The sequence below is a fragment of the Peromyscus maniculatus genome, chromosome 17 (genome assembly GCF_049852395.1).
Source record: "Peromyscus maniculatus bairdii isolate BWxNUB_F1_BW_parent chromosome 17, HU_Pman_BW_mat_3.1, whole genome shotgun sequence".
Taxonomy (NCBI): Eukaryota; Metazoa; Chordata; class Mammalia; order Rodentia; family Cricetidae; genus Peromyscus; species Peromyscus maniculatus.
In genome coordinates this window covers 4,885,294-4,897,529 of record NC_134868.1, presented here as the reverse complement: position 1 = coordinate 4,897,529, position 12,236 = coordinate 4,885,294, and the positions used below count along the sequence as shown (strand labels likewise).

The following is a 12,236-nucleotide window of genomic DNA, read 5'->3' as shown; positions in this document are numbered from 1 at the left end:
TAGCCCACACCCTTAATCCGATCACATGACAGGCAGAGTCTCTGTATGGTCAAGGATGTAGCTAAGCTTGGTGACACAAGCCTTTAATCCCAGTACCAACAATAGAGACCTGGAGGTCTGTATAGACAGGCAGTGACAAGGAAGTCATGTGGCTGGGCTTAGAGCCAATGAGAAGACAGAACAGGAAGGCAATAAAAACACAGGTTAGATGGGAAGAAGCTCTCTCTGTGGAAGCTACTGCTGGTGGTAAGCTAAGGCTAGTCATGGCTATTCACTCTGATCTCTTCAGCTAATTCCTCTGTATTTGGCTCTACGTTTCTTATTTTATAAGACTGTTTAGAAATTCATCTTCACAGATCCTTCTGAGTCCCCAAGAAAGGATACAGCCCTATCATATCTTTGATCAACCTGTTGTACCCTGAGTATAAAACTCTGAAGTTTACCTGCCCTTACTACCTATAGATTTGAAGCTTATCAGTGCCATTTTCAGTGATTCAGATTTTAACAACAGTTACACATATATTTCATAGCACTTGGAGATGAGTTGGTGCTGCTGCATCAATGCCAAAAATGTGGAAGAAACATGAAACTGATTCCTGAAAAAGTTGAATTTTAAAGAAGAAAATTTGTCCTAATTCAAACAAATTGGTATCCACATGAAGAATTTTGTGAAGTAAATATTCAGCTATTGAGCACTCTGAAAGGATTATGGATCATTAAATTGAAGCATTATTTCCTTAAAGTATGTATGAATCATCATAAGTTTATATTGGTAGTAGTAATAATTGTAAAGATACTGTGCATATACAATCTTGAGAACACATAATGAAGGCTCCAGGAAGAGATTGTAAGTATTTTTGTGGTTTTTGTAAGTGATGTATCCATATTATAATTGTGTCTCTGATTATGCAGAACACACAGATTTAAAATGATATTACATATTTAGTCAAGTCATTTGAAAGATATGTAAAAATGGTATTCTGTTCATAACATTCTTATATTAAAAGTCAAGGTAAGTAGTTCTAAGAGGCAAGTTCATAGCACTAAGTGCCTACATAAATACTTGGAGAGATCCAATAATAGTAACTCTCCTGAAAACTCTAGAACAAAAGGAAGAAATCACACACAAAGAAGTAGATGCCCAAAAATAAACTCAGGGCTGAAATCAAGAAAATAGAAAAAAGCAAAATTATTTAAAGAATAAATGAAATAGTTGGTTCTTTGAGAAGATCAAATAAGATTACCAAACCCCTATCCAAATTAAGGCAGAGAGAGAATATCAAAATGAGGAAAATTAGAGGTGAAAAGAGGGACATAACATGAGAAATGGAGGAATTCCAAAGAATTATAAGGACATTCTTTAAAAACCTGTATTGCAGCAAATTGGAAAATCTAAAAGAAAATAATATTTTCTATACATACAGCTTTCAAAAGTTAAGACAATATAAATAATTTAAACATACTTATAACTTGTACTAAAATAGAAGCAGTCATTAAAAGTCTCCCAACCAAAACAGCCTAGGACCAGATAGTTTCAGTGCAGAATTCTACTGGAGCTTCAAAGAAAAGTTATCATAATACTCCTCAAATTATTCTACAAAATAGAAACAGAAGGAACATTGCTCAATTTGTTTTCTGAGGTCACACTTACCCTGATACCCAAACAACATAAAGACCCAACAAAGAAAGAGAACTACAGAACAATTTCCCTTATGAACATATTTGCAAAAATACTCAATAAAATATTGCAAACTGAATCCAAGAACAAATCAAAAAGATTACCCCCCAATATCAAGTAATGTTTATCCCAGAAATGTGGGGATGTTTCAACATATGTATATTGATAAATGTAATCCCCCATATAAACAAACCAAAAGACAAAAGCCACAGGGTCATCTCATTAGATGTAGAAAAGGGCTTTGACATAATCCAACACTACTTCATCATAAAAGTCTTGGGGAGATAAGGGATACAAGGGACATACCTCAAGATACTAAAGGCAGTTTTCAGCAAGTCCAAGGCTAACAGCAACTTAAATGAGAGAAATTAAAAGCAATTCCACTAAAATCAGGAACCAGACAAGCTTGTCAACTCTTTCCATAGCTAGTCAATATAGTACCTGAACTGTTTACTAAAGTAATAAGACAACTAAAGGAGATTAGAAAGGATATATTGAAAAGGAAGAAGTCAAAGTACCTTTATTTGCAAATAATATGATGGTATAAATAAGTGAGCCAAAAAATTCCACCAGGAAACTTAGACATAGATAAACACTTTGAGGAATGTAGCTGGATACAAAATTAACTCACAAAAATCAGTGGCCATCCTATATCCAAATGACAAATTGACTAAGATAGAAATCAGGAAAACAATACCTTCCACAATATTCTCAAATAATACAAAATATCATAGAGTATCACTAACCAAGCAACAGAAAGATTTGTATGATAAGAACATCAAGACATGGAAGAATAAAAATTGAAGACATCAAAAAATGGAAAGAAATCATATGCTCATAGATTGGTAGAATTAAGATACTAAAAATGGCCACAGTACCAAAAGCAATCTACAGATTCAAAGAAATACTTATCAAAATTCCAACACAATTCTTCACAGATCTTGAAAGGACAATTTTCAGCTTCATGTGAAACACACACACAAAGAGAAACAGAATCACTAAAACAATGTTGAATGATCAAAAAAATTCCCAATTTCAAGTTGTACTACAGAGCTGTATTAATAAAAAAACAGCATCATGCTGGCAAAGCAAATAAAACAAAACAAAAAACCAGACACATTGATCAATGGAATCAAATTGAAGAACCATACATAAATCTACATACTTATTGAAACCTTGATTTGATAAACAAACCAGAAATATACACTGAAAAGGAGACAGCATCTTCAACAAATGGTCCTAGTCAAACTGGAGACTTCATGTGGAAGTATCCAAACAGATCCATGCTTTTCATCCTGCTCAAAATTCAACTCCAGATAGATCAAAGACCTCAACATAATACCAGATACACTGAACACAGCAGAAGAGAGAGCAGGGAAGAACTTTGAACTCATGGGCACATGAAAAGATTTTCTGAACACAACACCATCAGCACAGGCACTTAGATCAATTATTATGAACCTGAAAAGCTTCTGTACAGCAAAGAACTCCATCATCCAAACAAAATGGCAACCTACAGAATGGAAATAAATTTTACCAACTGCACATCCAAAAGAAGTCTATTATCAAAAATATATAGTGACTTCAAAACGTAAATATAAAGAAAATAAATAAACCAATTAAAATATGGGGTATAGATCTAAACAATGTATTGTCAATAGAAGAAACTCAAATGCCTAAGAAACAATGTTCAACATCCTTAGCCATCAGCAAAATGAAAATCAAAACTACTTTGAGATTTCACCTTCTATCTGTCACAACTGCTAAGATTAATTTTTTAAAAAGTGACAAATCATACTGGCAAGGATGTCAATGGAGTTAGTGGAATACCCATCCATTTCTAAAGTGACTGCAAAGTTACATAGCCACTGTGAAAATCAGTGTGTTGCTTCCTCAGGAAGATGGGATTTGATATACCACAAGATTAAGCGATCTCACTCTTGGGCATATACCCAAAAATTGCTTCATCTTACCAGATAGACACTAGCCCAATAATATTCACTGTGGCTCTAGTCATAATAATCAGAAATTGGAAACAACCTAGATGTTCCACAACAGGGACATCTAAAGAAAATGTGGGCCGGGTGGTGGTGGCACGTGCCTTTAATCCCAGCACTGGGGGGGGGGGGCAGAGCCAGGCAGATTTCTGTGAGTTCACCTGGTCTACAGAGTGAGTTCCAGGAAAGGTGCAAAGCTACACAGAGAACCCCTGTCTCGAAAAAAAAAAAAAGTGGAATGTTTACACAATTGAGGGTACACAGCTGTTAAGAAAAGTAAAATTTTTCAGGCAAATGAATGGAAAAAGAAAAAAATCATTCTGAGTGAGGTAACCCATACCTAGAAAAACAAATAGGGTATGCATTCACTCAGAAGTGGATGTTCGTTATTAAATTCATGATAACCAACCAAAATATATATAACGACAGATGTTAAGCATAGATTAAGTGGCTAGGGAGAATGGATGTCAAAGCAAAGGGAAATAGATAGTTATGGATGGATGGAATGGGGCCTCAAACTGGAGGATCAGGTGGGGAGGGGGTGGTGGGAGATGGTGACATGGAGGGGATATGGGGAGAATCTACTAAAATTGAGGGCCATGTGAAGGGTAGTGTGGAAGATGAATACAGTAGAAGTTTACACACACACACACACACACACACACACACACACACACACATATATATATATATATATATATATATATATATCTCCTATCTAAATGCAATTGCCAGATAATGGGGGCAACAGGTCCTAACCAGCCATATCTTGTCACCAAATGAAATTTCCAGTACCTTGATCGGGCTGCATCTAACTGAGTTGCTCAAAGGATTCCCATGGTCCCTTAGAAATCCCTAATTAACTAGGATGTTGCCAAGGCTACAGGCTACTCTTTACAAACTGATCACAAGGTCCCATTGCTGAGGAAAACACCTAAGCAACTCATTGAAGACAGAGAAGTTGAGCTGATGTCTACATAGAGACTTCATCCCTATGTTCTAACACCTCCGTTACACATGACCAAGAGGGAAATATAAACACCAAGCCAGCCACAAACCTTTAGATCTACAATGGTGTCCCGCCTGCAATGGTGGCACACAGCTTGTGGGAGTAAAGAATTAGTACTGGATTTGACTTCAGGCCCATCCCACAATATGTAATCCATAACCAACACAATTTGGGTGGACAGAAACCTGTCACTAGATATCCCAGAGACCAAGGGGAGAATTCAATACTGTTGTTCTATTAAAATAATGTAGCAATGAAATCTGCTATAAATACTAGATTAATGCCTTGCCCAGGTGGTGCTAGAGAAGCTTCCCCCTACAGCAACTGATAATAAATACAGAGATCAACAGCCAGACATTATGAAGAGAGTGAAAGATCTTAGACCACTCAGCCCTAAATGGGAGGACTTCATCAAAACCCTCCTTTCAGAGATAAGGAAACCTTGCAGAAGAAGAGGCAGAAAGATTGTGAGAGCCAAAAGGGATGGAGGACACAAAGAAAACACGGCCTTCTAAATCAGCATGACCATTGGGCATATGAGTTCACAGAGACTGAGGCAGCCTGCACAGGGCCTGCACTGATTTGTACCCGGTCCTTTGCATATATATTATGACTTATTGTTTAGGGTTTTTATCACGTTCCTGAATGTGCAAACAAGTGGATCTCTGTTTTTTGTGTCTTCTCTTAGTCATTTCCTACTGTTTGTTTGTTTGTTTGTTTATTTGTTTTTGTTTGTTTGCTTGCTTGTTTCAATACCAATGAGTTAGATATTCTTTTATCTTATTATGTTTTATGGCACAACCATCACCTAGGGGAGTTGTGAAAGTCAGGAAGCCAGCATAGCTGCTTGACAAAGTTCCAGCAAAGCTGAGCCACATGCTACGATTGTTGACCTGATGCCCTTTACTTTTGGTTTGAATCTCTGTGTGTTACACATTTGGGGGAATATTAGCACAATGATTCACCCATGTCTTCAAGAAAATTGTTTTTGTATCCCCCTGAAGAAATCCTGAATGTACTACCCCCCTGCTTTCAGGGAAGTAACCTCAGTTGACCCTACTTGGGAGTCTTTTCTGTGACTTGGAGAATGTTCTCTGCCCCTATGCAAACTCAAGAACAAAACAGAACTGTATGAATTCAGAAGAGGCTGACAAGGTTCAGCAGGATAAAAGAATTGGCATCAGATCAGAGCATGGTACTCCTTTTACATTATACTTCGAACTTCTTAGAAACATAACCTGTAAGATCATGTATATTAAGCCTATAAAAGGAATTCAGCCATAATAGCTGGAATGACTAGGAAAACATAACAGTATGTAGAGGTGGTATAAGAATTCCTTGCTGGGCGATGGTGGCACATGCCTTTAATCCCAGCACTCGGGAGGCAGAGGCAGGCGGATCTCTGTGAGTTTGAGGCCAGCCTGGTCTACAAAGTGAGTTCCAGGAAAGCTGCAAAACAACACAGAGAAACCCTGTCTTGAAAAACCAAAAAATAAAAAAATTAAAAATTAAAAATAAAAAAATTAAAAAAAATAAGATAAGTCATTCCTAAAAAGATTGATTTACATCAAGTATCTGTGGCATTAATTTAGAAACAAAAGAATTCTTTTATTTAAAAATTCCTATGAGATTATAAATATAAACATTATAAATAATAGAATAACAACTACAACAGTTCCTAATCCTGACAAAGCTCTCAGGCTTACGCTAATTTGCAAGTAATATGATTGAACATTAAAAGTTAATAAAATACTGCTCAAATCATGCTGATTCATCTGAACTACTCAGATATTATCTAAAACATCTTAAAACCGTAAACTGTTGCCAGCCTGAGAATAGACTGCTATATGATGTTTGCTTAAGCTGAAATGGTCTATAGAATTCTAGGAATAAGGATATGGGATTGATAATAAAATCTATTCTATCTGTACTTAACTTAAAACCCCAGGCATACTAGAGAAGTATACCCAGGACAAAATGATGTGATCTGTATCTCTTTAGGAATCATGAATCTGTATAAATAAGAAATTTTCTGATTGCTAATCAGTCAGGTTTACAAAGTCTTCCCATCTGGGTGTTTCTGATTCAACCTTCCCCTGTCCTGATCCTTACACCCTCTGCGGAACCAGTTCATTGCTGGTGCTGGCGCTGCCTCCCACTCCCCGGCAATTTTATTTTATCGTTAACACCTAGAAGCCTGCTTGTTTTCTAATGAGCAACAGAGAGGGAGTCGATTGGAATGGGAGGGGAGGAGAAAAGCAATTGGGAGGAGTAGAGGGAGAGGAAACCATAATAGAATAAACTATATGAGGAGAAAAATTCTATTTTTAATAAAAGGTTAAAACAGAGAAATCAGAAAAAAAACATTATAATGCTATAAAATTTTAAGGATACTATAAAACAGGGGGCACTAGAACTCTAACACAATAACATGGGTCACAGTGCTTTCTTGTAAATAATAATCATTATATTACTTAAAGAAAAACATTAACTTAATTGTTATTGGGAAAAAACAGCTGCTATGTTAAAAAAATGATTCTAAAAGTATTTAGGTCCCTTTTCATAAGTTAAGGAAAAAACTTGCCTTCCTTGGTGGTATCATGAAAATGAGCAACTTCTAGAGTATATGATCAGACTGCTATTCACAATTACTTAAGCATTAATGTCTGTGGAAAAACTACTAGAATAAATTAAATTCTAAAATGCAAAAAAAAAGGTTGAAACTAAGAAAAGGCTTCAATTAGGTACATGTTCAGTCTTTATAGACATCACTAAAATCAAGGGATGAAAATGTACAGTCACACAACCTTGAAGAATAAATTACCAGACTAGAAGCCCAGTAACCTATGCACCATAACTGCCTATACAGTATGTTTGCATATACACCTCCATATGTGTGTGTGTGTGTGTCCATACATATTTTGCTAATTTTCAATGCTCTATTCTTCAAGGAAAAATAACATAAATATAATACATTTACTAAGCAAGGACTGAGGCAAAAAGGACAAGGGGTTAAAAAGAAACAAACAAGCCGGGCGGTGGTGGCACACGCCTTTAATCCCAGCACTCGGGAGGCAGAGGCAGGCGGATCTCTGTGAGTTCGAGGCCAGCCTGGGCTACCAAGTGAGTTCCAGGAAAGGCGCAAAGCTATACAGAGAAACCCTGTCTCAAAAATTCAAGTGAATGAGGATTCTTGGAAAGTCATTCTGGTCATAAGCACTGCTCAAATTTGGGGAAACAGATGCAGACAAACAGCAAATAATTTTGGAAACATCAAAAAATTCCTAAAAACAGTAGAGTTTGTAGAACTTTGGATGAACTGTGACTACTATACAGTAATGTTCTACGGTCAAAATAGTTAAAACTAGACTAAGCACAACATAAATCCTCCCCATTACTCCAACGGCCATTTTAAGAGACTTGCAAACATTTCCTACCATGTAGTTCAGAACATATCTCCCCTGACATGTAAAGTCTCCTTTCTTTAAGGGACAGCACTTAACATTATTATCCTAAGTATCTTTTCATAAAGCTAGAACTGAAAGTGTAAGAATTATTTCACATTATCTGGAAGAATCAAGATAGGACATCTCCTGAAACCACCAGTCTAGCGTAAGGATCAAAAGTAGATATTAGAAGAATACCTTTTCAGCAGAGCCTGGAATGGAGAGCCACTCAATGGACTTGAAATTCTCTTACACCTCCTTGACACTAAATATCCAAGTTAGCTACAGCAGTTGGCAAACCAACTACTGAAGTCTGGGGATTCTACAGTAGTCAAGGTGACTGACCACTGTGACGTCACAGTTCTGAGGCTCATGACATGCCTGACAAAATGACATGTGCCTTTCATCTGTTTTTATCAAGATAAAATTCTGATTAAAAATAGTTTTAAGGATGAACAGAGATGTTATTTTTCCTTTTCCCAGCAGTCATTAGTTTTCTGTAGTTCTTTTTCTCGCCAAGGGACCCTGTGAGATGTTTTCCCTTTGTGTTAACATGTCCATTGATAGTGCCATTGTTCTGGCATTGTTTATGAAGCCATTTATAGGAAAGACAGTTTCATAGCAAATTTCCTGGTATTTTGGCTCTTACAATCTTTCCAACCCCTTCTGTGATGTTCCCTGATCCAAAGATGCAGAGGCTGTATATAGATGTATTATTCACTGGGGCTGGGCACCCCATGATTTGGTGTAGTGTTTTCAGTTGTGGTTTTCTGAGATGGTCTCCATTTGCTGTGAAGAGTGGCTTCTTAGGATGGGGGGGTAGTGGTAATTATGCTTGTCTGTGAATAGATATTGGAAGGCATTTGTTGACTGGTCGAGGTTGTAGCCTCCCCATGGCCTGGCAGTTTATCTCAATAGCTCAGCAACATGGGACTCCCTCCCCCCCACCCCCCAGCAGAACTTCCTGTCTCTATCTGCTCTTATCTGGAGAATGTCCCTGGACCTGGAGGATTGACCTTATCTAAAAGTTGTTTCTAAGCCAGATAACTGATTAATCTTTAGCTTGACCCTTGGCACAGATTTCTGCTAAGACTTGTGCTCGGAGCTCTGCTATAGGAACCTACTGCCATATACAAAGCCTTGTGATAGGAGTGTGCTACTTAATACAAATTAGGGTTTGTCCCCAGGTTCCCAATCCTATATATTCCTTATACTCTGGAATAAAGTTTAGCTGTTTCACCAAACGTAGTCTCCCAGAGGGCTGTCTTCATTGGTACCCATAGCCTTTTTGAACCCTGTTCCCTGTTTCTGTTCATTCCACCCTGGTGGACTAATGCAGCCAATGATCCCAAGGAAGAAGCAGAGCCACAAATAAATTAAAAAAAAAAAAAAAACCAAACTTGGCAAGGAATTGAGATGGTCTAGCAAAGTAGTGGTAGGAGACACTTTTCGAAGGTTCATAGCCTCACTATCCTCAAAAAGCTGGCTAGTGGGCTGGAGAGATGGCTCAGAGGTTAAGAGCATTGACTGCTCTTCCAGAGGACCTGAGATCAATTCCCAGCAACCACATGGTGGCTCATAACCATCTGTAATGAAATCTGGTACCCTCTACTGGCCTGCAGTCAAATATGCAGACAGCATACTGTATACATAATAAAATAAAATTAAAAAAAAAAAAACTTTAAAAAAAAAAGTAAAAAAAAAAAAGCTGGCTAGGACTCTATAACCAGTTATGATTTCACTCCCCTTGAGTTAGACATAAGTTTAGACAGTTGTGGATAGCCACTAAGTGAATGCTATTTCTTACACACACACACACACACACACACACACACACACACACACACACATACACACACACACACACACACACACACACATACATATCTTATTAGGCTGTTAATTGCTGTGATCCATATATGCTATAGTTAGATAGGACTGTATATTTACTTTCCTCCTTTGGAAATTTGTATACTATTCTCTGTAACCATTGAAGTTAGACCACAGGAAGTGACGTTCAGGTTAGTTTCAGCTCAAATCTTCTGAGTCCTGTGTCCATAATGTGTGGTATCTTGTGCTATGTGGGCTCGTGATCAAGCCCTGAAAGGAAACCATCAGCTAGACCAATGAACTGCATTGCTTGAAGAGTCATTTAGACTGCCCTGACCAATAATTTGAAAGGACATTTCTCATGCCTGGTCCTGGTTTTATAATCACATCAATTGAGTTCTCATGTTGACCATCTTTTTGTGGCTGTCAAAGCATTATCTATCCATTTCTGTGGTGGTTTCTTTTCAAGAACACAGTATATTGAGGAGCATAATCTGTATTTGGGCTTTTGGATTTTCTTTTCCAACAATCATAATTGGAGGTTCATTTAATGATTTGTATTACTGCGTAGTATATGGAGGTTTACTGATAGACTATCAAGTATGCATCATATGTATGGAACATATATGTATATACTTCATTTTAACTATTTCACTACTGAAGGATATGTGGCAGCCTCCAGTTTGAAGATTTTGCAAATAGCCATTGTTAAAATCATTTGTGTACACCTTTAAAATTTTTAACAGCATTAATCTACTTGTTAAATGACACCCCACTGAGGATGGGGACCAATAGGCATACTTAGCATTTAATTTAACTATTTTAAAGAACTAAGAAATCCAGAGAAAATATCTCAAATGAAAACAGACAGTGGTAACTCTGGCATCATCAATCTCAGAAATGATTTCCACTCATCCATCAGTGGCATTGAATCATGTGGTTATACAAGATGAAAGTTCTCTCAGAATCAACATGGACTTGTGCTCTTTACACTTATTCTTTAGGTTAGTAACTTAAATTGTGTCCATCCTTTTTCTTTTTCTTTGTTTGTTTGTTTTTGTTTTTTGTTTTTTGAGACAGTGTTTCTCTGTGTAGCTTTGCACCTTTCCCAGTGGTGGCACATGCCTTTAATCCCAGCACTCAGGAGGCAGAGGCTGGCGGATCTCTGTGAGTTCGAGGCCAGCCTGGTCTACAGGGTGTCCATCCTTTCTAAAGCACAATCAGACAAAACACCTCACACAACCTTCCATCTAGTTTTGGACACTTACTGTGTAACAGTTTGCTCAAGCAAACTATTTGAAACATATTCCATCCTACAGGAACTCTTCTTCCTGCAGGAAGGTAAACAACCCAAAATAGCTACAAGAGTCCCTGAAACTGACCAGATTTACTAGGCCTTGTCTTCCCAACAATAAAAAGTCAAGCTGCTGAGAGTCAATCTTAAACCAAGCTGCAAAGAAGACTAAGACCAGGCCAGCTGCTAGGAAGAAGCAAAAACCAGCCCAGCTTCCTGAAATAGATACAGATTAATTGAATCCCCCAAAAAGGACACTGTCTCCAACCTGGTGAGCTGTGTTCAGGCTGTTCTCTGTGCTCCAGGTTCCCTGCATTTGTGAGTTGTTGCTGGAGTGGGCTTTCATGATGCAAGTGTTCTTGAGTCATTTCTGCACTGGTGATTAACCCCTCATCAGTATTTCTGTATGTAATACTGTCCAAGTAAAACCCCAATACAACTCATTGGTTCATCAAGTGGACTTGTGTGACATACATGCTTTGGTCTGTTGTGGGCTCCCTATATGGGATGAGTAGACTGTGTTGCATCGTACTAAGAGAAGTTTTGTCATACAACTATTTAGTGATTTACTTTAAAGTCTACCACTATTAACATGTAAGGCAAATAACTTTCAAATCCTTTCTAAAGAGCATATTTGTCCAATACAAACTGAGAATTAAGAAAGTGCAATCAACCGGGCTGTGGTGGCGCACGCCTTTAATCCCAGCACTCGGGAGGCAGAGGCAGGCAGATTTCTGTGAGTTCGAGGCCAGCCTGGGCTACCAAGTGAGTTCTAGGAAAGGCGCAAAGCTACGCAGAAAAACCCTGTCTCAAAAAAAACAAAAAAAAAAGAAAGAAAGAGAGAGAGAGAGAGAGAGAAAGAAAAAAGAAAGTGCAATCATAACCCCCAAAGTTTCCATAGACACGCACTCCTCAAACATCTGAGGCTATAGCCAACACCATTAGTTACTCTTATTGTGAGTTCATATGTACAGGAGCTGTG

General features: G+C 37.8%; 1 long non-coding RNA gene across 2 annotated transcripts in view; it reads right to left on the bottom strand.

The window, feature by feature from the left end:
- Window positions 1–8,550, bottom strand: part of LOC121823515 (uncharacterized) — a 30,171-nt gene extending 21,621 nt beyond the window's left edge. For both annotated transcript variants that reach the window (XR_013045271.1, XR_013045270.1), the window contains exon 1: window positions 8,329–8,550. This is a non-coding gene — a long non-coding RNA (uncharacterized LOC121823515). The remainder of the gene's footprint in view (window positions 1–8,328) is intronic.
- Window positions 8,551–12,236: the final 3,686 nt, after the last annotated feature.